At 39.3% G+C, this 27,089-nt stretch overlaps 1 protein-coding gene across 2 annotated transcripts in view; it reads left to right on the forward strand.

Annotated features, from left to right (window-relative positions):
• Nucleotides 1-27,089, forward strand: part of BAG5 (BAG cochaperone 5) — a 366,318-nt gene that overhangs the window by 227,582 nt on the left and 111,647 nt on the right. The window contains exon 1 of one of the 2 annotated variants that reach the window (XM_044074515.1): nucleotides 25,557-25,639. The exons of the other annotated variant lie outside the window; for it this stretch is intronic. The gene's annotated coding sequence lies outside the window, so the exon portion shown is untranslated. Of the gene's footprint in view, nucleotides 1-25,556; nucleotides 25,640-27,089 lie in introns of those variants that run through there. 2 annotated transcript variants of the gene reach the window in all.

Here is a 27,089-nt window from a genome sequence, read left to right on the forward strand (position 1 = left end):
CAGATATGTTAACAATGAAGTGCTCCCACCTCAAAAACAGGGAGTGGCAAGCCACCGCCTTATGGAAAACGTTCACAGTGACTTGTCAATTATCCTTCCCAGCCCTGCCCATCTACTTTCACCCCTAGGAGGAAAACTTGCCCTTCATGCCAAAAACTGGATGTCCATTATTCAAGAACGATGGGTTCTAAACATTGTATCCCAGGGGTACAGATTCTAGTTCCATTCCCTGCCAACCCCAAGCAGGTTTCCAGACCTTCCCCCAAACCAGTGGGCAGAGGCTCAAAAGCAAGTACATTCCTTGCTCAATATCAGGGCCATTCAATCTGTTCCAGTAGAACAAAGGGGGCAGGGTTTATACTCCAGACTGTTCCTGGTGCAGAGAAAAGAGAGCTCTTGGTGCCCAATCCTGGATCTATCAATTCTCAACACCTTTCTGGTGGTCCCAAAATTAAAAATGCTAACCCTGCAACAGCGTCTCCCTATGCTAGCCAAGGTTGCCTGGCTAGTCACCCTAGACTTAAAAGAAGCTTATCTACACATCTCCATGAGGGAGTCTTGCAGGAAATATCTCCGCTTCAGGGCAGGCTCTATGCACTGTCAGTTCTCTGCACCTCACTTTGTGAATACTCTGGGCGCATTAGATAAGCCAAAGTGCCTGGCTCCAGCCATTGCATACTGCAGGCAGAGAAATATCCAGATTTTCCCATACTTGGACGATTACCTCATTCAGGCGGGCAGTCAGGAATTACTACTTCAACACCTGGCATTTGTGAAAAGACTCCTTTCTTCATTGGGGTACACCATCAATGAAAAGAAATCACAACTGGTGCCCAGTCAAAAAGTTGTATTCTTGGGAGCAAGCTTGTACACAATTTCCCAGATGGCCTTTCTCACTCCAGAAAAACAGATCTATTTGAACAGCTGCATCAAACACATGGCCACCAAAACCCAACTATCTGCAAGGAAAATATTGCAAGCCCCTAGGGTTCATGGCCTCATGCATTCTGCTAATTCCATACGCAAGACTGCATATGAGGAAACTTCAGTGGTACTTAAAAAGTCTTTGGTGACAACATTCTTTGGAGAGGAAACAGTCATTCCAATCATTCCTTGTCTAAGGGCAGAGTTCCTTTGGTGGGCAGAAGCATGCAACCACAAGGGACTGCCTTTCACTCAACCCCTTGCCACCCAAATCCTGACTACAGACGCATCAGACTATGCATGGGGGGCTCACATGGCAGGCAAATGCATTCAGTGTAAGTGGAGCCCAGGACAAATTCTCCTGCACATCAATCAAAAAGAGATGTTAGCTGTACAGTATGCTCTGACAGCCTTCAAATACCTAATCCTTCCAGGACAGCTGCTGATAAAAACAGACAATACCACAGTTATGTGGCACATAAACAAGCAGGGGGGAACCCATTCTTACCCACTCTGCAGGTTAGCCGTGGCCCTATGGGACACAGCCTTGAGCAACCAAGTGCATCTGCAAGCTCAATTCCTGCCAGGCAAACAAAATTCACTGGCAGACGACTTAAGAGGAAATCTCCTGGACCCACACAAGTGGAAATTGGAGCTCAACACCTTCAACCTTCTAATCCAGAGGGTGGGGTACACCGGAGGTGGACCTCTTTGCCTCCCCCGAGAACCACCAGTTGAGCAAATTTTGCACCAGGAACCATCACAGCAGGGCCTGGAAATGGATGCCTTGTCCATCAAATGGCAAACCTCTCAATTTATGCCTTTCCCCCTCTGCCCCTCCTCTCAAAGGTACTACTCAGAATCAGACAGGACAGCCCAAGGGCAATTCTTGTTGCCCCAGATTGGCCACGCCAGTACTGGTATCCACTCTTATGCAGTCTGACAACAGTGCCATCCTGGCACCTTCATCAGACACCTTCCCTGCTGTCTCAGCAGGAGGGACAGATTTTGCATCCACAGCTGCAAATCCTAAACCTTGCAGCCTGGCTTATCCCCTTAATACTCCACCAACAACCCTCAGCAAGTAGGTGCTGGACATCATTCTTGAGGCCAGAAGGCCTAATACTAGAAAATCCTATGCTGAAAAGTGGAAAAGCTATTGCCCTTGGAGTCAGTCTCAAGGAAAGGACACAGCTGTGACCTCCTTACCTCAAATCCTTGATTACCTAGCACAGCTACTCCACAGAGGCCTATCCCTCTCCTCCATTAAGATTCACGCCTCTGCAATCTTAGCTCATTATAATACTGAGCCACCTGTATTCTCTCACCCTCTCCTCAAACAGTTTCTGAGAGGGGCTAACAACTTAATGCCCCCTAAGAGAGCACCCATCCCTGCCTGGGACCTTAACTTTGTACTGGAATAGCTCACGCTCTCCCTTTTTGAACCTGTGGCTTCAGCGGAGTTAAAATTCCTTTCTTGGAAAACAGCCTTGCTTTTAGCCATAACCTCAGCTAGAAAAGTGTGTGAGTTACAGGCACTAATGGCTGTGGAATGCTTCATTATTTTTCATGCTGACAGGGTTTCCCTCAGGACTAACCCATCCTTTATGCCTAAGGTGGTCTCCAGTGTGGCTCTAAACCAAGCCATCCATTTGCCAACCTTCTTCCCTAAGCCTCAAAGTAAAGGGGAAAGGATCCTGCACTCCTTGGACATGCACAGACAGCGCAGGTTCTACCTTGACAGGCCTAAACTTTTAGGAAAATCTGACCAACTGCTAGTCAGCTTTGCTACAGGGGCAGAGGGCAAGGCCATTTCAAAGCAAACCATTTCCAGATGGCTAGCACACTATATCCATTTCTGCTACAAGCACCATGGAAAGCCTACCCTACAGGGGATCAGAACACATTCCACTAGGGCTACTTCCACCTCTACAGTATTTCTCAGGGGAGTCCCTACCAGGGACATTCTGGAAGCTGTAACCTGGAGTTCTGTACACACCTTCACCAAACATTACCATTTACCTATTTTTTTTAAATCCAGAGCTGGATTTGCTACAGCAGTCTTACAAGGCCTGCTAGCCAGCCCTAACTCCTCTTAAATGCCTCGACCCTCAACCCAAGTGTGATGACTGCAACAGTGAAACACGAAGAACATAGTACAGTTGTGTACGCTTACCATAAATGTAGATGTTCGAGTGTATTCACTGTTGTAGTCCTGGTTTCCTTCCCTCCAGCCCCCTGTTTTTCTCTATCCTTTCTACCTGTCCTCTATATGGCCATTTTTTATGGCAGGGGTATTTACTTTTTACTGGTGTTCCACACCATATACTAGCTTCCTATTTGGGGGGCTCCTGACATTTAGGGCAAAAAAAACTGATGTAATGGCGTTGGCTGCCTGTTTTATACTCCTGACGACCTAACGTCATGGAAGAAGCAACAGCATCCGATGCAGAAATCCCGAGACTCTGGTATTCGGGCCAACTGAGGGCTACCTGCAGGCAGATAACCCAAGTGTGATGACTGCAACAGTGAATACACTCAAACATCCACATTTATGGTAAGTGTACACAACTGTACTTTATATACCTTTCTTTTGGGGAGGGGGGTTGAGAATAACCAGCAAAAGTATAAGCTGGTTAGTCCGAGCACAGTAGGTAACAAGGTGATGTAAACAATTTTAAGGAAGAGCTTGTGAAGTTTCTGGGTGAAGATATTCTATGTTATTCGAGACAGTGTGGACTTGGGCAATAAAATTCCTTGCTATGATTTTGCTACATTTGTTTGAGTGAGTTACCAGAGATGTGGATATGTAAGAGCCATGGTACATGCATTTTGAGTTTTGCAAGGTTTCTGATACAGTTCTTTGTAAGATATGTTTTATTTAGCTGCAGCAAGTGAGTGAGGGACTAGATATGGTAAGGTAGGTGGATAGTTGGCTCACAGGAAGGAGGCAGAGGTTAATGGCCAGAGGGATCTGTCTGAGGAAATGGAGTTGCTCTGTGGAGTATCACAGAGGTTGATCCTGGGGCCAGCATTTAATACTTGCATTCTGTGATCTCATTGATAATTGAATGCAGGATAAATTTGTTATGCAAAAAGGGGCGCATTTTAAATAATAACAATAGATAACTGGTGGGTGAGATTCAGTATTAACAAGTGTAAAGTTCTGCACTTTTGGAATGACAGTTGTAGGTATTCTTGTGTATGGATCAGGTGAAGAAAGAAGACCTAATCAGAAGAAAGACCTAGGGATTCTAGTTAAGACTAGATCGTATCACTAGTAACAATGTGAGAAGGCAGTTTCACATGTTGTTTGAAGGTTAGGAGGTATAACTGGGGTCAAGTCAAATGGTAATGAATGGATTTGTTTTTGTGTATGACATTTATGAATCTACATTTATTTATGTTTAGCTTCAGAGTTTTTTTTTTTTGTTTGTTTGTTTTTTTAAAGCAGATTGGTTTGATAGTGAGGGAAAAGCTAGATGACAAGGATGGTTAATGAGGTGATCGACTAATTATGAAAAGAGACTGGAAGGGCTTGAAATGTATGCATTGGGGAAGACAAGGGAGACATGATTTCAATACATACAATTTTGAGAGGGTGGAGTTAGAAAGTCACAATTTTTTTTTATTTTTGTTTTATTTTGAATATATAAAAAGATAGAGCAGTGATCCCATTGGACTTATTTCAGTCTCAGCTTAGGGATAAACACATTAGATAATTGACATTTTAAACACATTGAATGCTAAAATAGGATATATAAGTTTATTATATGCAAAGTGAATGTCAGACATGGCTTGAGGGTATAAAGAAAGTTTTACCTGACATTATATACAAAGTGACTGACAAAACACAATGTATAGAAACAGTATATAGACCGATTATCAGAACTGGTACTAGAGGGATAGTAGGGGTAATTGATTGCAGGTAACAGGGGTAGTATCAAGACTTGTATGAGAGAGGTTTTCTTCACTGGAAGATTATTAGATAGACAAAATGAACTGAAATAAGGATTAGTGGAACATAGGACAAGTAATAGGCTTAAGATAAGTTATGATGCATTGGGAAGGAAAATGGTAAGGAAAGGGCAACTTGTCCTGGCTTCAAAAACTGGATAGACACTATGGACTGTGTTCTTCTGTGTGGTTGTTGATATGTTTATACGTAGCAGCCCGTGGGGTAAAGAGGCATGTGTAAGCTTAAAAGCAATGTTTTTCAGCCATTACAGTACTTGCAACAATACAGTGGATATAAAAAGTGTACATACCCCTGTTAAAATGCCAAGTTTTGTGATATAAAAAAATGAGACCACAAAAAATAATTTCAAAACTTTTCCCACCTTCAATGTGACCTATATATAACCTGTACAATTCAATTGAAAAACAAACAAACCTGTTAGGGGAAAGATATAAAAAAGTACAGTAAGCTGGTTGCATAAGTGTGCACACCCTTAAACTAATCGTACCACTTTAACTGTGGACGGCGCAGTGTTGCAGCGCTAGGGTTGTCGCCTCACAGCAAGATGTGTTGCAGCGCTAGGGTTGTCGCCTCACAGCAAGATGTTCTCTAGTTTGCTTCTCAGCTGGGGTGCCTTCTGTGTGGAGTCTGCATGTCCTCCCTGCATTTTTGTGGGCTTTCTCAGAGTGCTTCAGTTTCCTCCCACGTTACAAAGACATACGTCTGGAGTGTTTCTCCCCAGGTCTTCCCTAAAAATTGGCTTTGTTCCAAGCCGGACTATCCCGGTTAACAAATGTTAAATAAATAAATAATACTTTGTTGAATCCCCTTTTGATATAATTACAGCATTCAGGTTTCTAGGGTACAGACCTGCCATCAATTAAAAAGACTCTGATTAACCCCAAATAAAGTTCAGTTGTCCTATAGGATTTTTCTGACATTTACTCAGTTGTCTGCTACAGCAAAAGCCATAGTTCGCAGAGAGCTTACAAACCATCAAAGGGATCTCATTGTTGAAAGGTGTCAGTCAGGAGAATGGTACAAAAAAATTTCCACAGCATTGGATATACCATGGAACACAGTGAAGACATTCATCAAAAAGTGGAGAAAATATGGGACAACAGTGGCTTTGCAAAGAACTTGGACATCCCTCCAAAATTGATGAAAAGACGAGATGAAAACTGGTCAGGGAGGATGCCAAGAGAACTACAGCAACACTGAAGGAGCTCCAGGAATTTCTGGCAACAGTCTCCTGTATTCTCCATATGTCTGGGCTGGTATACCTTCATAAGTTCGACGGCCACATCTTCGATGCTGCTGCCGCAAACAGTGAACCACAAAATTCGAAATCAAGAAAACTGAAGCTCCAAATTACAAAACCTTGCCCCTTTTTTGACCCATGATAGCACTCATTTCGGCAGTGGAGCGATCGGGAATGTTGAAACTCGATATTTTTACGATGTTTAGTGAAGTCGGCATGATGGAATTCAGCTAAATGGTTCACTTTTAAGCACATTCGGAAATATGCCTTCGCACATAGGAAGGTATATCTTCTGGGCTATGGGGTAGGGTTGCAAGACATAAGCCTTTTCTTACACAGAAAAACATCCAGGCCCGGCTAAAATTTGCAAAAGAATACATCAAGTCTCCCAAAAGCATGTGGGAAAATGTGCTATGGTCTGATGAGACAAACGTTGAACTTTTTGGCCACAATTCCAAAAGGTATGTTTGGCTCAAAAACAACACTTCGCATCACCAAAAGAACACCATCCCCACGGTGAAGCATGATGGTGGCAGTATCATGCTTTTGAGGTTGCTTTTCTTCAGCTGGAACTGGGGCTTTAGTCAAGATGGAGGGAATTATGAACAGTTCCAAATACCAGCCACTTTTGGCCAAAAACCTTCAGACGTCAGCTAGAAAGCTGAAGATGAAGAGGAATTTCATCTTTCAACACAATGACCCAAAGCATATATCCAAATCAACAAAATAATGGTTTCACCTGAAGAAGATTAAAGTTTTGGAATGGCCCAGCCAGAGCCCAAATCTAAATCCAATAGAAAATCTGTGGGGTGACCTGTAGAGGGCTGTGCAGAAGAGATGCCCTCGCAATATGACAGATTTGGAGCGCTTTTGCAAGGAAGAGTGAACAAATATTGCTAAGTCAAGATGTGCCATGCTGATGGACTCTTACATAAGAAGACTGAATATTGTAATCAAATCAAAAGGTGCTTCAACAAAGTATTAGTTTAAGGGTGTGCACACTTATGCAGCCAGCTTATTGTAAGTTTTTTTATTTTTTATATTTTTCCCCTAACAGATTTGTTTGTTTTTCAATTAAATTGTACAGGTTATAGGTCACATTAAAGGTGGGAGAAGTTTTGAAATTATTTATTGTGGTCTCATTTTTTATATCACAAAAAACTGGCATTTTAACAGAGGTGTGTAAACTTTTTATATCCACTGTATATTTGTTGATTTAATGTGTATTGAGATAAATGTTGATAACAAAAGGATCTGTCATGATCTAGCATCATTATTGTTTTGGTACCATTTTTGGAACAAGAAAAGAATCAGTGAAGTTCACTGAAGTAGTAGCCTTTATACTTCTATTGCAGATTGATTTTCTTTGTTAAAAGCTGACCTGCATTCCATGCACAGTGAAAACAAACATCTGTGGGGGTCTGCTGACAAAAAGAATGTCTCACCATTCCAGTCTTCTTAAAAGCTGCAGCCTTAGGATTATTTTTCATGACGGACCATTGTGCTTATCTTCATTGTCTGGTTCAGCCATGGAAAGTGGACTTAAACTATTCCTTAGTGTTACAGGTTAGGTCCAGGAAGTGGTGTCCTCAAGTTTCTTGAAGGAGATAACTAAACATAGGTACCCTTGAGATATTTGAGTTCTCCCCATTTATGACTTTCATCCTTGTTTATTTATTTGCTTGTGTACTTGCTTATTGTTTGATAAACTGTTAAGTTGGCTGGTCCATTGATCTCGGTAGCCATGACGCAAACTCTGTTCAGCAAATTATGCAAACTGTACAGGGCAAGTAGATGAATGATACAGATGACTTAACTTGCACAAATACAAGTAGACTAATAATTGATTTATTCAAAGTATAAGCAGGTTTGAAACGTGTACAGATACACAAACAGTGTTTTCTTAAAAGAACAGCTAGTGCATTTCTATTAATTATTACCGCAGTAACAGTTGCTACTAGCTTCTTTAAGGAGACATTCTTTCAGTATACCCTTGACATAATTCATTGTGTTTGTTGTTGCCTTACTTCATTTGGGAAATGATTCCATGTAGCTGGTCCCAAATTGGAGAGAGAGAGAACGTTTTCACCTAAAACAGGTTTAAATTTTGACATTATCATTGTAATGGTATGCTCCTGACTGCTTCCTTTCCCCCTAGGAGGTAACATTGATTTTTAAGGTGATTCGCTGCAGGTGGATTGGACACTCTAAAATTGGCCCTAGGTGTGCGTGTGAGTGTGCCTTCTGTGGAAGGTTGGGCGCCGGGCTGGCAACTCGACACTGTAAAACTCCACTGCCAATCAATGTGCGGACAAGGTGATCCGCTGTGGCGACCCCTAACCGGGAAAAGCCGAAAGAAGAAGAAGAATACTCCATGTTTATGAATTTAAATAACTTTTAAACAACATTGCAGTAGCATAACCCTGTAATACAGGAGCAGATAGATGAAACCTTTGAAAAGGTCACATTGATACTTACAAGAAACAGCCAAAAGGACAAATCTACAGATTTTATTTTTAGCCTGTTGTTTCTGCATTATGTATGCTACTTCTGGATCTTTCATTTTCTGGCTAGGTGGTACTTTGTATTGGAGAGACAGCAAAGAAGTAATATATTCTTCTTTCCCAAGTTCTGTTTACCAGTTTTGCTGTGAGAACTGTGCATGAGCATGGCAGTACAATGTAGACTTGCAGAGGAGAATATAATGGCTGTAATTTGCAGTGCTTTGTGGCAGAACCTGCAGGCAGCTATTCTTGACTTGGCATAACTGTTGAATTCCTGTCATCTCTTTGGCAGATCAGTATCCATCTGCTGAACCACTAGTGGCAAGTTGGCATCCAGGTAGCGTTCCATTGTTTTATTTTTTTTCCTCTCTCAAGACTTTAAGTATATTGCAGTCCATAGTCAGTGGAACAAAGCAATTAGGTGTCTGCTGTTGGCATGTGTATCAATGGAACAAAGCGGTAGGTGTCTGCTGTTGGCATGTGCATCATTGTATCTTACTTGAGTGACTCAACAGGTAGAATACACTTACCTTTGGTGCCAAAAAGATCAAAAGGCTGTGGGTTTATTCCAACATCAGGTACTTAAATTCATTTTCAGGTACTCACACTGTAATTCAATGCAAGTGAGGTACTTAACTCTTGAGGTACCATCCTTAAGGTGAGGCATTAATTTGAGGTCCCATCTGTCTGAGTTGGTGGTAGCTGACAAAATGTAGTAGAGGTTTTATTTTCATATTCAGTCAATCACTCTTAGAAATATGAATAATAATTTTAAAGCAAATCAGAAAAAGGGAAATCCATGTATTAGAAAACAGACTTTCCACTTTTTAAACCACTGCATCCATCTACAGCTCCCCTTTTTCTCATTTTGCAGATAGGGTTGGGATGTCACATCAACAGTGACTATGATCTAGAGCAAATGTTCACTCCACTGGGTGTCTGACCACTGCAATACCGAAAAAATTAATAACTTCCTATAGCATTTCTTAAATCACATCAATCATAAATTGACATTTTCATAGTTTGGAATACCAGAACTTATGTAAAGTAATTTATAATAATTTCTTGTATTATGTCATACAACCATGCAACATGTCCACACAGCATCCACCCAAAATGTTTCAAACTACCTGTGCCACAACCTTATCTATCATCCTGTTGTACTACATGTAAACTATTCTAAATGTTCATAACAAATATTTTTTTCATTTGTACTGTGTAATTCATTGAAACAAAAGCTAACATCAGCTAACTTGTTGCAGAAACTTGATATATTATGTGCTAAAAAATGACTTAACATTTCTTCATTATATCCTTTCAGTAGACGCATTCTGTCATTTGTTATTTTATATTTATTTTCCTGTTTCAGTTCAGTTTTTTCGCAACAACTCCCAGATGAAATGTTTCCATTCTTTGTATGCTTTTCATTCTTTCCTTAAGAGTTTCTAAATTGACTTTTGTCAAGTTCACCCACTACCTATTCTATATCACTGCATTACTGTATAGTACTACTTTCTTTTTGAAGCAAATGTTCTACTCTTATACTTCAGAGTATACATTTTAAAGTCAGCCCAGTATAAACAACCCTTTTGCCATACTTTTTGTCATTTCCCATACTCAGATTTAACTTGTGTATATTTTTATAAGCTTTGTATTCCATGTTCACTGAAGATATTAAACGCTGTATGCATATGTAATGATACATAAAAACTATTTGATTTGTAAACCAATATTTGCAATGTTCTTTATTGCTGTATATAATCCCTCTTTTTATACAGTCAGCTCTAAAGAATAGAAAATCCCCAACAATACTAATTTCAGTTTCTCTGACATTTTCCATACTCCTAGTCCTAACTAAACCAAATTCATTGTGTCAGTGTTTTTTGAGTGACATTTCAAAACATTTTTATACTGCAATCACTTTTTCCTTTGAAACTCTTTCCCATGTTCTTTTATCATCTTCTTTCAGCTGTTCCCATTAGGGGTCGCCACAGCAGATCATCTGTTTCCAGTTATTCCTGTCCTCTGCATCTTGCTCTGTCACAACAACCACCTACATGTCCTCTCTCACCACATCCATAAACCTTATCTTAGACCTTCCTCTTTTCCTTTTACTCGGTAGCTTCATCCTTAGCATATTTTTCCCAATATACTCAACATCCCTCCTCAGCACATGTCCAGACCAAAGTAATATTGCCTCTCTGGCTTTGTTTCCAAACCTTTCAACCTGGTCTGACCCTCTAATATACTTATTCCTAATCCTGTCTACCATCGTCACACCCAGTACAAATCTTAACATCTTTAACTCTGCCACATCTAGCTCTAACTCCTGCCTCTTTGTCATTGCCACTGTCTCCAACCCATATAACATAGCTGGACTCACTACCCTCTTGTAGACCTTCCCTTTCATTCTTACTGGTACTCGTCTGTCAGAAATCACTCCTGACACTCTTCTCCACTCAATCTATCCTGCCTGTACTCTCCCTTCACCTCTCTTCCACACTCACCATTACTCTGAACTATTGATCCCAAGTATTTAAACTCATCCACCTTTGCCACCTCTACTCCCTGCATCCTCACCATTCCTCTGTCCTCCCTCTCATTCACACGCATATATTCTGTCTTAGTCCTGCTGACCTTCATTCCTCTTCTCTCTAGAGCATATCTCCATCTCTCCAGGGTCTCCTCCACCTGTTCCCTACTCTCACTACAGATCACAATGTCATCTGCAAACATCATAGTCCACGGGGACTCCTGTCAGATCTCGTCCCAACCTGTCCATCACAATTGCAAATAAGAAAGGGCTCAGAGCTGATCCTTGATGTAATCCCACCTCCACGTTAAATGCATCCGTCACTCCCACCGCAGACCTCACCGCTGTCACACTACCCTCGTACATATCCTGTACCACTCTTACATACTTCAATGACACTCCCGACTTCCTCATACAATACCACAACTCCTCTCTAGGCACCCTGTCATATGCTTTCTCTAAGTCTACAAAAACACAGTGCAACTCCTTTTGACCTGCTCTGTACTTATCCATCAACACTCTCAGAGCAAACATCCCATCTGTAGTGCTCTTTCCCGGCATGAAACCATACTGCTGATCACTAATCATCACGTTCCTTCTTAACCTAGCTTCCACTACTCTTTCCCATAACTTCATGCTGTGACTGATCAGTTTAATCCCTCTGTAGTTGCTACAGCTCTGAACTTCACCGTTATTCTTAAAATTGGTATGAAAACACTTTTTCTCCATTCCTCAGGCATCCTCTCATTTTCCAAGATTTCATTTAAACAATCTGGTTAGAAACTCCACTGCCATTTCACCTAAACATCTCCATGCTTCCACAGGTATGTCATCTGGACCAACAGCCTTTCCATTCTTCATCGCCTTCATAGCTATCCTTACTTCCTCCTTGCTAATCCATTGCACTTCATGATTCACTATCCCCACATCATCCAACCTTCTCTCCCTCTCATTCTCTTCATTCATCAACCCCTCAATGTACTCTTTCCATCTGCTCAGCACACTCTCCTCGCTTGTGAGTATGTTTCCTTCATTATCCTTTATCACCTTTACCTGACGAACATCTTTCCTAGCTCGGTCCCTCTGTCTAGCCAATCGGTACAAGTCATTTTCTCCCTCCTTAGTGTCCAACCTTTCATACAACTCTTCATATGCCTTATCCTTAGCCTTCGCCACCTCTCTCTCTGCCATGCACCTCATCTCCTTATACTCCTGTCTACTTTCTTCATCTCTGACAATCCCACTTCTTCTTTGCCAGCTTCTTTCTCTGTATACTCTCCTGTACGTCCTCATTCCACCACCATGTCTCCTTGTCGTCCTTCCTCTGTCCAGATGTCATCCCAAGCACCTTTCTAGCAGTCTCCCTTACTAGCTCTGCTGTATTTATTTCCTTATTATTAATTGATATCTTAAAATGTATATTACCTGTTTTGTGTGTATCATTTACATTTTCTTTATTTAATCTTACTTGTTTCAACTTGTATCAAATTTCCATTTTGTTTAACAAAAATAGCATATTTTTCTATTAGTATCATGTTATCTGTGTAACTTAACAAAATGTATTCTGATTTTACTCTTTGTTTCCCATCTCCAACAGTCTACTCTCTGTTTATATAACCAATTATAACATTGACCTTGAGACCAAATACTGGTCTTCAGTTGCACTCCTGTCTTACCCCATTCTTTAATTTAACTTTCTTTCCTTTGCACCTGTTCATCAAACATATATTATACCCCTTTTGTATGTAATGTACTAATTGTACAAATGTTTGTAATCTTTACCAAAATTGTATTCCTTTAATATTTCCATGATATTTATCATAAATGTTGGAAATCACATTCCACCGGTCTCTCTCTCTTTTTTATCTTGTATAATATTGTGCTGCTCTTGTAATATTTCTCTTAACACAATTAACCAGTTTCTTTCTATATTTGCCCTTACTGAAAGTATAACACTTCCTTTCTTAACAGAATTTCACTCCTCTTCTCATCTTCTGTAATATCATAATCAATATGTTTGATCTGTATTAAGTAATGAAACCATCCTCCCATTCTTAATCTTATTTATTTTATTTATTTATTTATTTTACATTTGTTGACCGGGCTAGTCTAGCTGGACATATATCCGTTTACAGTAGAGGCCCGGGGAGAAAAGCTCCAGTATAGATAAAAATTACAGTGATTTATAACAATTTCAGAATTTTCTTAATAGATTTATACAAGGTACAAGAGAGTATATCTATGATATTTAAAAACATTAAGTCAAGTTATACAACAGAATATAAGAACTGCATACTAAAGTTAATAAGAAATATAGGCATACCTTAGGATTCAACTCTCAGCTCCAGAAAGCATCAGGTAAGGCCAGTAGGGGGACAGAAAGAAAAAAACTACAAACTAAAAAGGCATATTGAGACATACTTTCAATCAGGATTGGTACAGGGACATAGCCATTGAGAAGTAGATGTGCTTTGATTTGTCTTTTGAACAGAGAGGTGGAATGTAGAGTAGCTATTTCTTGAGGGATTACATTCCAGCGTTTCCCTATGGAATTTGAAAATAGTGCATCCCCAGCTTTATTATATGATTTAGTTATGGATACTAGAAACTTATTGGAACGGAGTGCGTTTAGGTTCTTATATGGAGAAATAAGTCTAGTCAGGCTTGGAGTATTTTCAGGGAAATGAAGGGTTTTATGAATGATAAGTAGTTGTTGGTAGAGTAGGTGGTTATTTAGTTCTAGCCAGTTTAGTTGTTTCAGGTTGTGACAGTGGTGGGTTCTAAGGGGAGTTGCAGTAATGAATCTCGCTATACTGTTATAGCAGGTTGAGAGTTTATTGATGTTATTTTTAGATAGTGAGGTATATATAGCTGAAGCATAAAAAAGGGTGGAGAGCAGGTGGGTCTGTGCAATGGTTTTTCTAGCTGCTGGGTTAAGGAAGGGTTTAATTCTGTAGAGTGTCCCAATTTTTTTATTAACAGCTTTTATAGTACTATTAATTTGGTCATCAAAGTTAAGGTGGTTGTCAATGGTTACACCTAATAGTCGAGTGGTATTGTCAGGGTTAATGCAGGTAGAATTATCTGAGGTGATAGTAAAGAGAGGTGTAGGAGATTTATTAGTAGGAGTAAAGAGAAGAAGCTTTGTTTTTTTGGGATTAAGGAGGAGGCAGTGCTGCATAAACCATTTTTCAACGTTATGAAAGGTTGTTTGGGTGATGGAGTGGAGAGAGGAAATATTTATGGCAGAGCAGATCAATGTCGAGTCATCTGCATATTGGATGCAGGTTGCTTGTGGTACGTTCAAATATAGGTCATTAATAAATACTGAGAAAAGAGGGGTCCAAGGATAGATCCTTGTGGAACACCAACATTTACTGGGAGTAAAGATGAAAGGTTGTTCTCCCAAAGAACTGCTTGTTGCCTGTTTTCAAGATAGCTTCTAAACCACTGTAAAGTATGTGAGCTTAAGGAGAGGTTGTTAAGTTTTTCAAGTAGTATGTTATGGTTAACCATATCAAAAGCTTTTGATAGATCTATAAATAGTGCAGAAGAGAAGGTTACTGTTTGATTTCTATTTATGGAGTCAGCAAAGGACAGAAGGGCAGTAGTAGTACTGTGATGGGGTCTGAAACCATGTTGACAGTCAGCTAGAAGGTTATTTTGGAGAAGGTAGTTAAGAAATTGTTTGTGTATACACCTTTCCATTATCTTAGCTAATGGGGACAGTAAAGCAATAGGACGATAATTGGATAATTCAGAAGAAGGGCCCCCTTTATGAAGGGGAATTATGTGAGATATCTTCCACCTTTGCCACCTCTACTCCTGCATCCTCACCATTCCTCTGTCCTCACTCTCATTCACACGCATATATTCTGTCTTAGTCCTGCTGACCTTCATTCCTCTTCTCTCTAGAGCATATCTCCATCTCTCCAGGGTCTCCTCCACCTGTTCCCTACTCTCACTACAGATCACAATGTCATCTGCAAACATCATAGTCCACGGGGACTCCTGTCAGATCTCGTCCCAACCTGTCCATCACAATTGCAAATAAGAAAGGGCTCAGAGCTGATCCTTGATGTAATCCCACCTCCACGTTAAATGCATCCGTCACTCCCACCGCAGACCTCACCGCTGTCACACTACCCTCGTACATATCCTGTACCACTCTTACATACTTCAATGACACTCCCGACTTCCTCATACAATACCACAACTCCTCTCTAGGCACCCTGTCATATGCTTTCTCTAAGTCTACAAAAACACAGTGCAACTCCTTTTGACCTGCTCTGTACTTATCCATCAACACTCTCAGAGCAAACATCCCATCTGTAGTGCTCTTTCCCGGCATGAAACCATACTGCTGATCACTAATCATCACGTTCCTTCTTAACCTAGCTTCCACTACTCTTTCCCATAACTTCATGCTGTGACTGATCAGTTTAATCCCTCTGTAGTTGCTACAGCTCTGAACTTCACCGTTATTCTTAAAAATTGGTATGAAAACACTTTTTCTCCATTCCTCAGGCATCCTCTCATTTTCCAAGATTTCATTTAAACAATCTGGTTAGAAACTCCACTGCCATTTCACCTAAACATCTCCATGCTTCCACAGGTATGTCATCTGGACCAACAGCCTTTCCATTCTTCATCGTCTTCATAGCTATCCTTACTTCCTCCTTGCTAATCCATTGCACTTCATGATTCACTATCCCCACATCATCCAACCTTCTCTCCCTCTCATTCTCTTCATTCATCAACCCCTCAATGTACTCTTTCCATCTGCTCAGCACACTCTCCTCGCTTGTGAGTATGTTTCCTTCATTATCCTTTATCACCTTTACCTGACGAACATCTTTCCTAGCTCGGTCCCTCTGTCTAGCCAATCGGTACAAGTCATTTTCTCCCTCCTTAGTGTCCAACCTTTCATACAACTCTTCATATGCCTTATCCTTAGCCTTCACCTCTCTCTCTGCCATGCACCTCATCTCCTTATACTCCTGTCTACTTTCTTCATCTCTGACAATCCCACTTCTTCTTTGCCAGCTTCTTTCTCTGTATACTCTCCTGTACGTCCTCATTCCACCACCATGTCTCCTTGTCGTCCTTCCTCTGTCCAGATGTCATCCCAAGCACCTTTCTAGCAGTCTCCCTTACTAGCTCTGCTGTATTTATTTCCTTATTATTAATTGATATCTTAAAATGTATATTACCTGTTTTGTGTGTATCATTTACATTTTCTTTATTTAATCTTACTTGTTTCAACTTGTATCAAATTTCCATTTTGTTTAACAAAAATAGCATATTTTTCTATTAGTATCATGTTATCTGTGTAACTTAACAAAATGTATTCTGATTTTACTCTTTGTTTCCCATCTCCAACAGTCTACTCTCTGTTTATATAACCAATTATAACATTGACCTTGAGACCAAATACTGGTCTTCAGTTGCACTCCTGTCTTACCCCATTCTTTAATTTAACTTTCTTTCCTTTGCACCTGTTCATCAAACATATATTATACCCCTTTTGTATGTAATGTACTAATTGTACAAATGTTTGTAATCTTTTACCAAAATTGTATTCCTTTAATATTTCCCATGATATTTATCATAAATGTTGGGGAAATCACATTCCACCGGTCTCTCTCTCTTTTTTATCTTGTATAATATTGTGCTGCTCTTGTAATATTTCTCTTAACACAATTAACCAGTTTCTTTCTATATTTGCCCTTACTGAAAGTATAACACTTCCTTTCTTAACAGAATTTCACTCCTCTTCTCATCTTCTGTAATATCATAATCAATATGTTTGATCTGTATTAAGTAATGAAACCATCCTCCCATTCTTAATCTGTCCTCTTTTGTCTCCCTTTATCCATAAGAACTAAATGTAATCACATATTGAGTCTCTTTCCCCATTCAATAAACAATTCCTTTAAAATATTTGTGAAAAGTGTCAGTTGTCCATCATCTGTTGACATGAAAGATTAATCCAATTTTGTCTTCTCCTTGTGAACTGGCCACTTTTTAAGTTTTTCAGTACGTTTTCAACTTCTTGTATCATAATTAAACCTTCTAATCTGTTTGCTTCTTCCTTGGACAGCTTTCTCTCACTCACTTTATCTCTTTTTTTCTTGTCCTCACCCCCAAACATGAACTGCAAATAAATACTTACTATACCTACTTATTTCTGCACTAACGCTCATTTAACATTCCATAGGCTTTGCTGTTCTGACTTCATTCATGCTACTTGCCTTCCTAACAGAGGTGAACTTCTTTCTTTCCTTTCAAAATTTATTTCTGAGCATGTAACCACCCCTTCATTTTCCCCTTATTCTTTTGATATTAACTGATCTTCCTTACTAAAATATGTCTGTCATTTGTTTCCAGAAATGTTTGTGTTCTTCACAATTTGCATGTATTCATCTTTCTCTTTTTTTATTCACTGTGTTTCATAGAACTCTCTTATGGACAAATGCCTCAAACTTTTCTACTTTTTTCTTCCTTTGTTTGTCCAGATTTTTTTGATTTTTAAACCCTTACCTTTTCTTTAAATAGTTCTTTTGTGTCTAGCCAGTACTACTTTGTGATCAGAAAACCTTGTAGTTGCCACTCCTTTATTTAAATCTGCCCCCTTCTCATTGTGTAAAATATGATCTGTAGTAGTCTTACATTGACCTCTTGTGTGTTTGAATTTAACCTATTGACTACCACACTCTGCAAACCACTTTTAATTACACTTAGCATAGCTGTATTATCACTTTCAGTCTTATTTTTTCTGGTTTTAAAAAAGTTATAATTAAATTCACTTGACATAATGATTCACCCCTGGTCTGGCTTCTGCGTCTCTGATGGACAGAGGCAGTAATAAACCCTTATATAAATAAAATTTGTGGGTCACATTTGGGTTGCACGGCTAGGTTTATAAGGGTCCTAGTGGTTGTTAGCCTAGTATATACCCATTCTCTTATGTCAGAATTAGAGTAAATGACTTTTTAAGTTCAAAACGCTCCTATCTCTTTTTTTTTTTTTTTTTTTTTTTTTTTTTTTTGGAGTTTGAACACTATTAATCAAACATGTCTACTGTCTTTCATGCAATCAGTTGTACCTACCCTGCTTACTTCTACAATTATATATGGTCTGAATATTCCTGCCGCTGTTCTAAATAATTTTCTGTTTTGTTCTGATATACATCTATGGTCCTGAGTACATATTGTTTATGTACATTGACCATTCCAGAAGACGGCTTGTGAATTTCAGCTTTAACTTTTTAACATTAACAGATATTCTCAAAAGATACAAACATGACATTTCAGAGTGTTTCCATTTTCTTTTCTTTTCTTGTTTTCTGTCTTTTACTTTTAGTACCTTCTTTTTACTTATAGCCTCTACAGTTTCTGTTTCTTTGTTTTTTGTAGCTTTTTGCCTCTTGCTGTCTGCTAATTAGCAGGCCTCTTCTTGGTCAACTTGCTCCTTCATTCCTGCTACATCAAGGCGAGAGGGGTCTTCATTTAGACAGTCATTTGGGGTTTACCTCCATTCAGTTATCAATAACACTTCATTTCCAGTATCTTCTAACATGCATTCTTCATCATGAACTCTATCCCCATCACACAAATACTCCATAAAGGTATTTCCCTTTTATTACATTTACTACATTTTGGTAAACACTAATTTTGTTTTTTAGGCTGGACGTTATTTACCAAGTGACTTTCTGTTTCTCTGAGAAAAGCTTTTTTGCTTGTCCCTTATAGAAAACTTTTCCCCTACATTGCCAAATAAACACAATGCTAATTCACAATGGCTTCCAAATGTTCACTCCATATTCTTATTCAGTGCAAATTTTTACTAATGTTTTTTTCGCAGACTGACAGTATTCCTTAGACAACTGCCGTGTGTCATCTTGTAGCAGTATATCCTTTCTACATTTCAAAAACACCTTTTTGTTGTAAATATTGGTCTGTTTATGTGGTGAAACAATTCCATGGCTGAGTCACCAAAGTGGATAATAGAATGAATGCACAGAACAGTCAATTCTGTTGGTTTACCATAAAAAAAAAAAAAAGTTAGCAGTCTGTGTGTAACCTTGCCCAGTGTAATAAAGTTTTTATCAAATTTTTATTCTGAAGAAAGGGGAAAAAAACTTTTTTTGATCTTGCTACTGTAGCAGTACAAGTCATTTTTGTAGTAGCTATATTTTGACTGTCTTGCTTCATACAAAACTACTTCTCATGGCAGCAACTGCATTTCAACTCTGCTTTGCTTATGATGCTTCAGGGCACCTCTTGGATCACTTGGCATGTGTGATGCACCAGTTGTTGCATCCAACTATTTTGTGAAGCTGTGCGTAATTAACCACTGTGCCTGTAGGTTTATTCTGGCTGTGGATTATAGTTGCATCCTCCATCATATTTCAGCAGCAATTCCCTCCATTAGCTCTGTCCATAACTTCTTTAAAGCACTGTCAAGTCCATCGAGGAATACTGCTAATTCAGTAGAGTCTGAGTCAAAAATCCAGCCTTTTGAACTTTATATCTACTGCTTCTTCAACCTTTCTGTTAACGTTTCAAGTGCATTACCAAATGTGCATTTTGATATCTTAGTCTGTTGCCTGTCCTTCTCCCCTCCACTCCCCACTATGATGGATCCTGCCCCGTTACTCCAGGAGGAAAAGATTCTTATTGTAAGAAAATATATTATGAGTAGTCACATCTTCATGAATGGCATAGTCATATTTTAACCTTCGCTATTAGTTCAACCCCCCTTTATCAATACCTGGACTTTGGTGGGTATTCATAGGCAGCACATTGCACTGAAATCCATCACTTAAAAGGAAAGTATGTTATGGACCAAAGAAAAAGATGAAGTCTAGATTGAAGAGACATGGTACATTCCCATATCGGACCTGTAAAGCATGTCTCACACTCTTCACTTCTAATATTTTTTCACATCCAGTGTCTGGTATGATTTATAGTTTGAAACAATATGCACACTGTAAGACCAAACATCTTGTTTACTTAGCTAGCCATAGAATGTGCAGTAGTTTTTATGTGTGCAACACTAATAGGTTTCTGAAGGAATGTGTTTTACAACAATTGATTGATATCAGGAATTGTAATATATACAATGCACATATATACAATATAAACACATATCGTGTAATCTAGGACATTAATTTATGTTCCTGGCATTACAAATTATTGAAGAAAATTAGAGAGGTGGAAATATACTAAATCAGATGGAAGTGGCAGAAATGAAATAGCCACTTTACAGGCTGATAAAGCTCCAGAGTTGAATGCATATGCTCCCTTGAGACCAGCTTTGAAAGCAAGGAAATTTGTTTCATTGATTTCAGTTGACTCTGTCTTCCCATTGATCCTTATTTATTTAAATTTGTAGCTTATCTTGGTTGTAGTAGATATGAATAAGCACCTAGAGTGTGAAAGCAATGATCTCTCATTTTATCTCTTGTACTGGATAGTATTAAATATTTATGCTTTTAGCTGTGTTAGTTGGTCTGTTTTGTTATTCTGAAAGTACTGATGTAAACAAAACAATTTTCCTCTCAGTATAACATGCTTTGTATTTAAAAGCCGACAGAACTTAGCTGTAGAATAATTCAGTTAATTACACAGCGCTGCGTTTTCCTCACTGTTACAATTGGGGAGAGTGTCGCTAATGAGAAAATGCATGCAGAACACAGTCATTCTAATTGTATTTATTTGTTAACCAAGTAGTTTGAATTGCTCCTTATATGAATTTAAGGTACAGGCTAGACAGGCTTATTCCCACCTTTCACCATCAAGCAAATGTAATGCAATTTAAATATAATGTTCTGTCTCTCCTCCATCCATACTTTCCCCCTTACCTTTCTTCAGCTGTCACATGCCCTCTTTATTCCCATTACAGACTCCCTCTCCATTACCCATTCCATGGGTCTACATCCCTCTTTTTGAATAAGTACTTTGAGTTCTGGGGATCCCTACAGTCTACCACCTGAGCACCTCTGCCTTTCCCCTCTTTCGGCTCTCATGGTCATGTTTCCCTGGCATGATTCTATGCACCAATATAATGTCTCCTTGCGTCTTTTAGATCATCTAAATTTTAGTCACATAGTTTCTTTCTCTTTTTTTTCCTATTAATTTCCTAACTAGATGTTTCCACTAGGCGCTACTGTTTTTCTCAAAGGTGACCTTGCAGCACCTTCTAATTAAGTAATTTGCTCAGAGTGACACTAGAGGCAGATGGAGACTTGGGGAATAAAATTACAGTCTACAAAATAACCTTTAGCTTAAATAATTTTCCATTTCATGTCCAACAACATCCTGTGGCTCTTTCTGGTGGCAAGTCTGGGGAACTTGGTAATTTTCAAGTGATCAAAATTAATATTTAAAATATTAATATAAATTTCAGTGCTATTCATAACAGTTTGTGTTAACAAAGTTAACATTTTTACATGCTCTTTGGTATGCTAAGCTCTAAATAAACTTCTGAAATTAAGATGAATTTATGGTGGAAGATGGATATGAACAAAAGATATACAACTTGTCAATAAATAGTCTGTACATATTTAAGAGTTGATAATGTAGAAGTTAGTTTGGATTAATTAGAGCACCTCTTTTATTTTCTTTTTTCACTTTTATTTACCAATGAGGGGTTATAGCTTTAATCAGCTAAAACTTTTTCAAGACAATCTGATGGGAGTACTGTTTGCTAATGTGTCTTGCTCAGACTCGCACAGTAGATAAAATAGAGGTTGAAGGCATCAAACTGTGGAGTACAGAATGAAGCTTATTAGCAGTTCATAACCTTAATCCTATTTCCTAAACTGACAGACCCACTTTCAATCAAGTTGTGACATCCATCCATCAACAGCCCCTCTTTCCCATTTTTGCACATGGGGTTGGGGTGTCACTTAACCAGTGACAATCATCTAGAGTCAAGGTTTACACCACTGGGTGTCTAGCCCTGCATGGTAGTGCTTCCACACCACACTTGCATGCACATTCATACCTGTGGCCAATTTAGAGTGTCCAGTCCACCTACTGCATGTCTGCAGAATGTGGGAGAAAACTGGAACACCCAGAGGAAGCCCACATGAAGACAGAGAGGGCATGTAGACTCCACACCAAAGGCATCCTTACCCTTTTTAAACCAGAGAACCTCTTACCGTGAGGTGACAAAACTATCCTCTGTGACACTGTACTGAAAATATTTGCAGAGCTTCATTAATGTTTGAGAATGTAATTTACATAGCTCCAGTATTAACCATGAAGATAGTCAGTATACCATCTAGAAGGCAATGTTTGGTATAAGCACCTCACTGACCATGAGATGAAATTCTTGCCTCCCTCAAATGCGAATAGGTAGATAGGTGGTCTTAAGTAATACAAAGAATATCCATCACTGGCACTCATTTGCTTTGCTGGTTCTCTTCTCTGTGTCTTTAGATGTCTCTTTTAATATATTATGATCATCAGAATGTCAAACTTAGAAGATGAAACAGTTTGGTGGCCAGTTTGTTGGTGGCAACAGGGTAAGGTGTGTAGGTCTTTTTGTGCTGTCTGGACTAAGTGGTTGTCTGACTGGCCATTTTAAGAAGTAAAGCTTTCACAGATTAAAATAGATTCATCCTTTCTTTTCTAACTAGTAGGTCTCCTGCATAAAAAAGTCTTCTTCCTTCCTTTTTCCAGCCAGCTTTGTACTTTTAAGATCAGCAGCACTGAATTGTAATCATCCAAATGTCAATGTGAACTTGGCCAACTGACAGCACCTGAAAGACATGCCAAAGGCCCTAGGGTATTCTGGGCCCCTTTCCAACCTTAACTAGGGTAGTAAGTGGGTGTATTCAGTGCCTGCAGGTCACCTCAATTTTTATTTGCTGAAGCTTGCTTTGGTAGTCAACCTTTGAATGGAGATGATTCACAACCACATATGAATGACTTAGAAGTTAGACCAGCAAAATGTCTTAGATTGTAGGGTATATTTATTTAAATCCAAGATCCTGAGTTGTTGAACCTGAAGTGTGTGCGCATTGTGCTGTCCTTAATGGTGATTCGTGTAATCTCTGAAGTTGTGTACATTTAAGATTGAAGCCAGCCTGAAGCCTCTAGGGGGTACACAGAGAAAAAGGACATTTCAGTTGTGTTTTCGAATTTTACTGTGAATTACATTTTACAAAGATCATTTTTCAGGAAGGTTAGTAAGTGAATCACTAAGGATGTACCATTATTGGATTTGATGCCCTTTGAAAGAGCAGAAGTTTTAGTGAAAGACAGACTTTTGAGGGTAGTGCAAGCTATTTGTTTATTTTAATGTGTGTTTGGTAGCCAGGGGCCATAGACGAAGGGAAAGTGGTCCACACAGCCTACCTGGACCTCGCAAAAGCCTTTGACACAATACCCCACTCAGGTATCATAAATAAGCTCACTAGCTTAAATGTCAACCCCTATGTCACAAGATGGGTTGCAAACTGGCTCAGGGATAGAACCCACATGGTCAGAATTGCAGGTGCCTTGTCAGACTCTAAACCAGTTACAAGTGGAGTTCCACAAGGCTCAGTCCTGGGACCTCTCTTGTTCGGTATTTACTTCTCTGAGGTACAGGCAAACACGGGAGGACTATGGCTGACAAAGTTTGCAGATGACTGCAAACTAGGTGCCATAATAGACTCCCCGGCTGACACAAGCATACTCCAAAAGGGTCTCACAGAGACAGATAACTGGTGCCAAAGTCATGGCCTAAAGCTAAATGCAAAAAAATACATAGTCATTCCCTTTGGGAAAAACAAAGTGCCCACAGACTACCACATAGGAGGAAAAACACTAAGTACGGAGGAAGTAATTAGGGATTTGGGGACCAAAGTAGATAGTAATCTCTCCTTTGACAATCACATTGACAAAGTGGTTAGAAAGACCTTCTATATAGCCCATCTCATCACGAAAGGTTTCCCATCTAGATCAAGAGAGGTCTTTGTGCCATTCTATTCATCACTCATCAGGCCCATAATTGAATACAGTGCCCCATTTGGCATGTACCTTACCCGACACCTGCAACAACTGGAAAGACCCCAAAAGTACCTCACCAAGAGGATAAAGGGACTCAAACAGATGCCCTATGCAATTAGACTAAAGAAACTCCAGCTCTACTCAGTTGCTTACCGCCTACTCAGAGGCTATCTGTGCCTGACATATAAAGCCATGTCCAACCCAGAATTAATGGACATGCTCTATCTCAAGAAATCCAAATCCCTTAGAGCTACACGTTCTAGAGACTTAAACCTGAACACAGAAATAAACAGGACATGCTGGAGGGACAGATTCATATCCCAGAGACTCCCATCACTCTGGAATAAAATCCCAGTCCAGGTTAGGCAGAGCCCCTCACTGACCCTCTTCAAGAGAAATCTTGACGAGTGGATGGGGGATCGTAAGTATACCCCCGGGATCACTTCTGGGTCCCTGCTAGACAGAGGCACAATAAACTAACCGTAAAGGGACTATATTCTGTGACCTACTATTCATAGGCACAGTCTACAAATCTAAAAGGGTGGCGAAAGCCAAACACACTCTGGCTAGGCTTGTAAATGCCCTAGGGCAGATAGCCTAGTATCAACCTATGAACCATGTAAGTCGGCTGGTGGTAAAGACCCTTTTCAGCCCCAACCCAGGCCATAAGGTAGTCGCAACAAAATACATAATTTTTTGGGGGGGAGGGGACCAAGAATATATACAGTTAATCACCCACAGACCTCAATTTTCAAACATAATCGAGATGCAGAAGCAATATATTCATTGTAATAAATGAAACAATGTAGAAGGTCAATCTGCAGACCAGTGATCTGCTGTAGCAACCCCTAATCGGAAAAAGACGAAAGAAGTAGTTATATACAAAACCGAAATGAAGCCGATATAAATGGCTGCATTTTTGGCTGTCATGTAAAAAATGATGAGCAGAGTCAAACTGATTAGGTGTTGTATGACCTGTGTAGTGCGAATTTAATATTAAGACAATTGCAATGTGCACATTAATTATAAGATTGGATATTTGAAAGCTAAACTTTAAAAGATAACCCGTCACTCAGAATAAAGGATGGGAGAAATTACTTAAATATCATACAGTAAGTACAGCTAGCCTTTATGCTAAGGAAGGAGATAATGTAAGGATCAAGCAAATGGCAGTGCTGTTTATTTATGTTTACAAATTCCAAAGCACTGTCAACCGCTGATAAGAAAAAATGTAAGAGTCTACTTCAGAGTTGTTTTAGTCATGCTAGGTTATCTGTTGTAACTGGGATGTTGAGAAATTCTCCACCTTCTCTGCATGTCACACAGTATGTGGCACATTAGATAAGAGTTCTGAGAAGAAAACAGCATGAACTGACAAACATACATTTGCCATTCTGAAATAGTCGCCAGCTGTAACAAATTCAGTGCAAGAGGCTTTCCCAGGGAAATCTGGTAAGGTATACTCATGTGTGAATCCAGGACTGTTTGATTTTACTCAAAGCCATGCAGTTTGCATATCAAAGTGCCTTTTTGATTATTATAACAGTAGGCAGATAGTAATAAAAGTTCAGTTTGCTGGTACATAAAACCAGGAGACAGTCGCAGACTATTTAGTGTGCGTGTGTGTGTTTTTTTTTTTTTTTTTTTTTTTTTTTAGGAAGGACCAACCAATGAAGAGAAGAATTTACTGTGTCAGCATCTCTCCATTTCTGTAGAAGTTAGAATGAGCTACTTAATTTGTCATATGTGAAGGGTTAGGTTTGACAGATTTAAAGGTAGTAGTTGTCTGTAGATATGTACAAGTGCTGCAGCCAATGTCACTGCACATCAGCTGCCTCTTGCACAAGGCAGCAGGTCAACCCTGCTCTCCCAGTAAATGCCCTGTCTCACTGTGTTAATGGTTTGCATATTCAGGGAGACTGTTACTGCTTCCACAAGCACCTGCTCTTAAACTTGTGTCCAGATGGCTAATGTTCTTTGGCAGAGGCAGTGAGAGCCCTTGGCCGTATTTGTTTGAAGGATTGTAGCTTATGAGTAGGACGGAGCAGATGTCATTTGGAGGGGGCATTTTGGTGGTAGTCAGGGCATTTCTAATGTAAAAAATAATTCAGAGAGAGAAAGAAGCAGAATTTGCTTTGCTTATAATATGATTTTAAATGTACAAGGAATGAAATTAGATTATATTTTAAATGAAATCAAGACAATTATACAAAACATTATAAATGGACCTGTTCCCATGCATAGCAAAGTTAGGGTGATCAAAAAATAACTAAATAAAATACAGTCACAAAGAATTTTGATGTGTGCTATTTTTGCCTCATTCTAAACTAAAGTATTTATAGCAATGTACTGTTTTCCCTGAAGGGTATAAAAGTTGTGATTTTAGAGCTGCATAAACAGGACACCACCTAAAAAGAAATGTTGCATCTTTCATTTTATTTTTTGCTGAACAGGTAAATTTGCTAGAGACAAGTGGATCTTTTCAGGGCCATCTGGGATCCTTATCCAGTTAAGTGACTTACTCAGAAGTACACAGTTTGCTAGTACAATATGAAGAGACTCATACTCGTGATAACAGGTTGAAGCTTGGTAGTAGTTCATAGCCTTAAGCCTCTGACCTAAATTGCCAGGTCTGCTAAAAATGCTGTCTTAATCCTCCACAAGACCCCAACACACACAGACACAATACACTGCAGTGCAAGAACAGCACTTCTCATCATCCCTGGAACAGTTAGGGCAGAGTGAACAAAATGTTTATCAAACAGTAAGCTTTGAATTGCTATAAAAAAGGCTGGCTATGTTCTATGTCTGTTTCAGAGCAGTGTTATTTATGTATGTATGTATGTTCAAGTTACTGTTGGGAAAGTATTTGAAGTTTATGTATGTGCCCAAAAGCAAGCAC

The sequence above is a fragment of the Protopterus annectens genome, chromosome 6.part0, assembly GCF_019279795.1.
Source record: "Protopterus annectens isolate FY-2018-M chromosome 6.part0, PAN1.0, whole genome shotgun sequence".
NCBI lineage: Eukaryota > Metazoa > Chordata > Ceratodontiformes > Protopteridae > Protopterus > Protopterus annectens.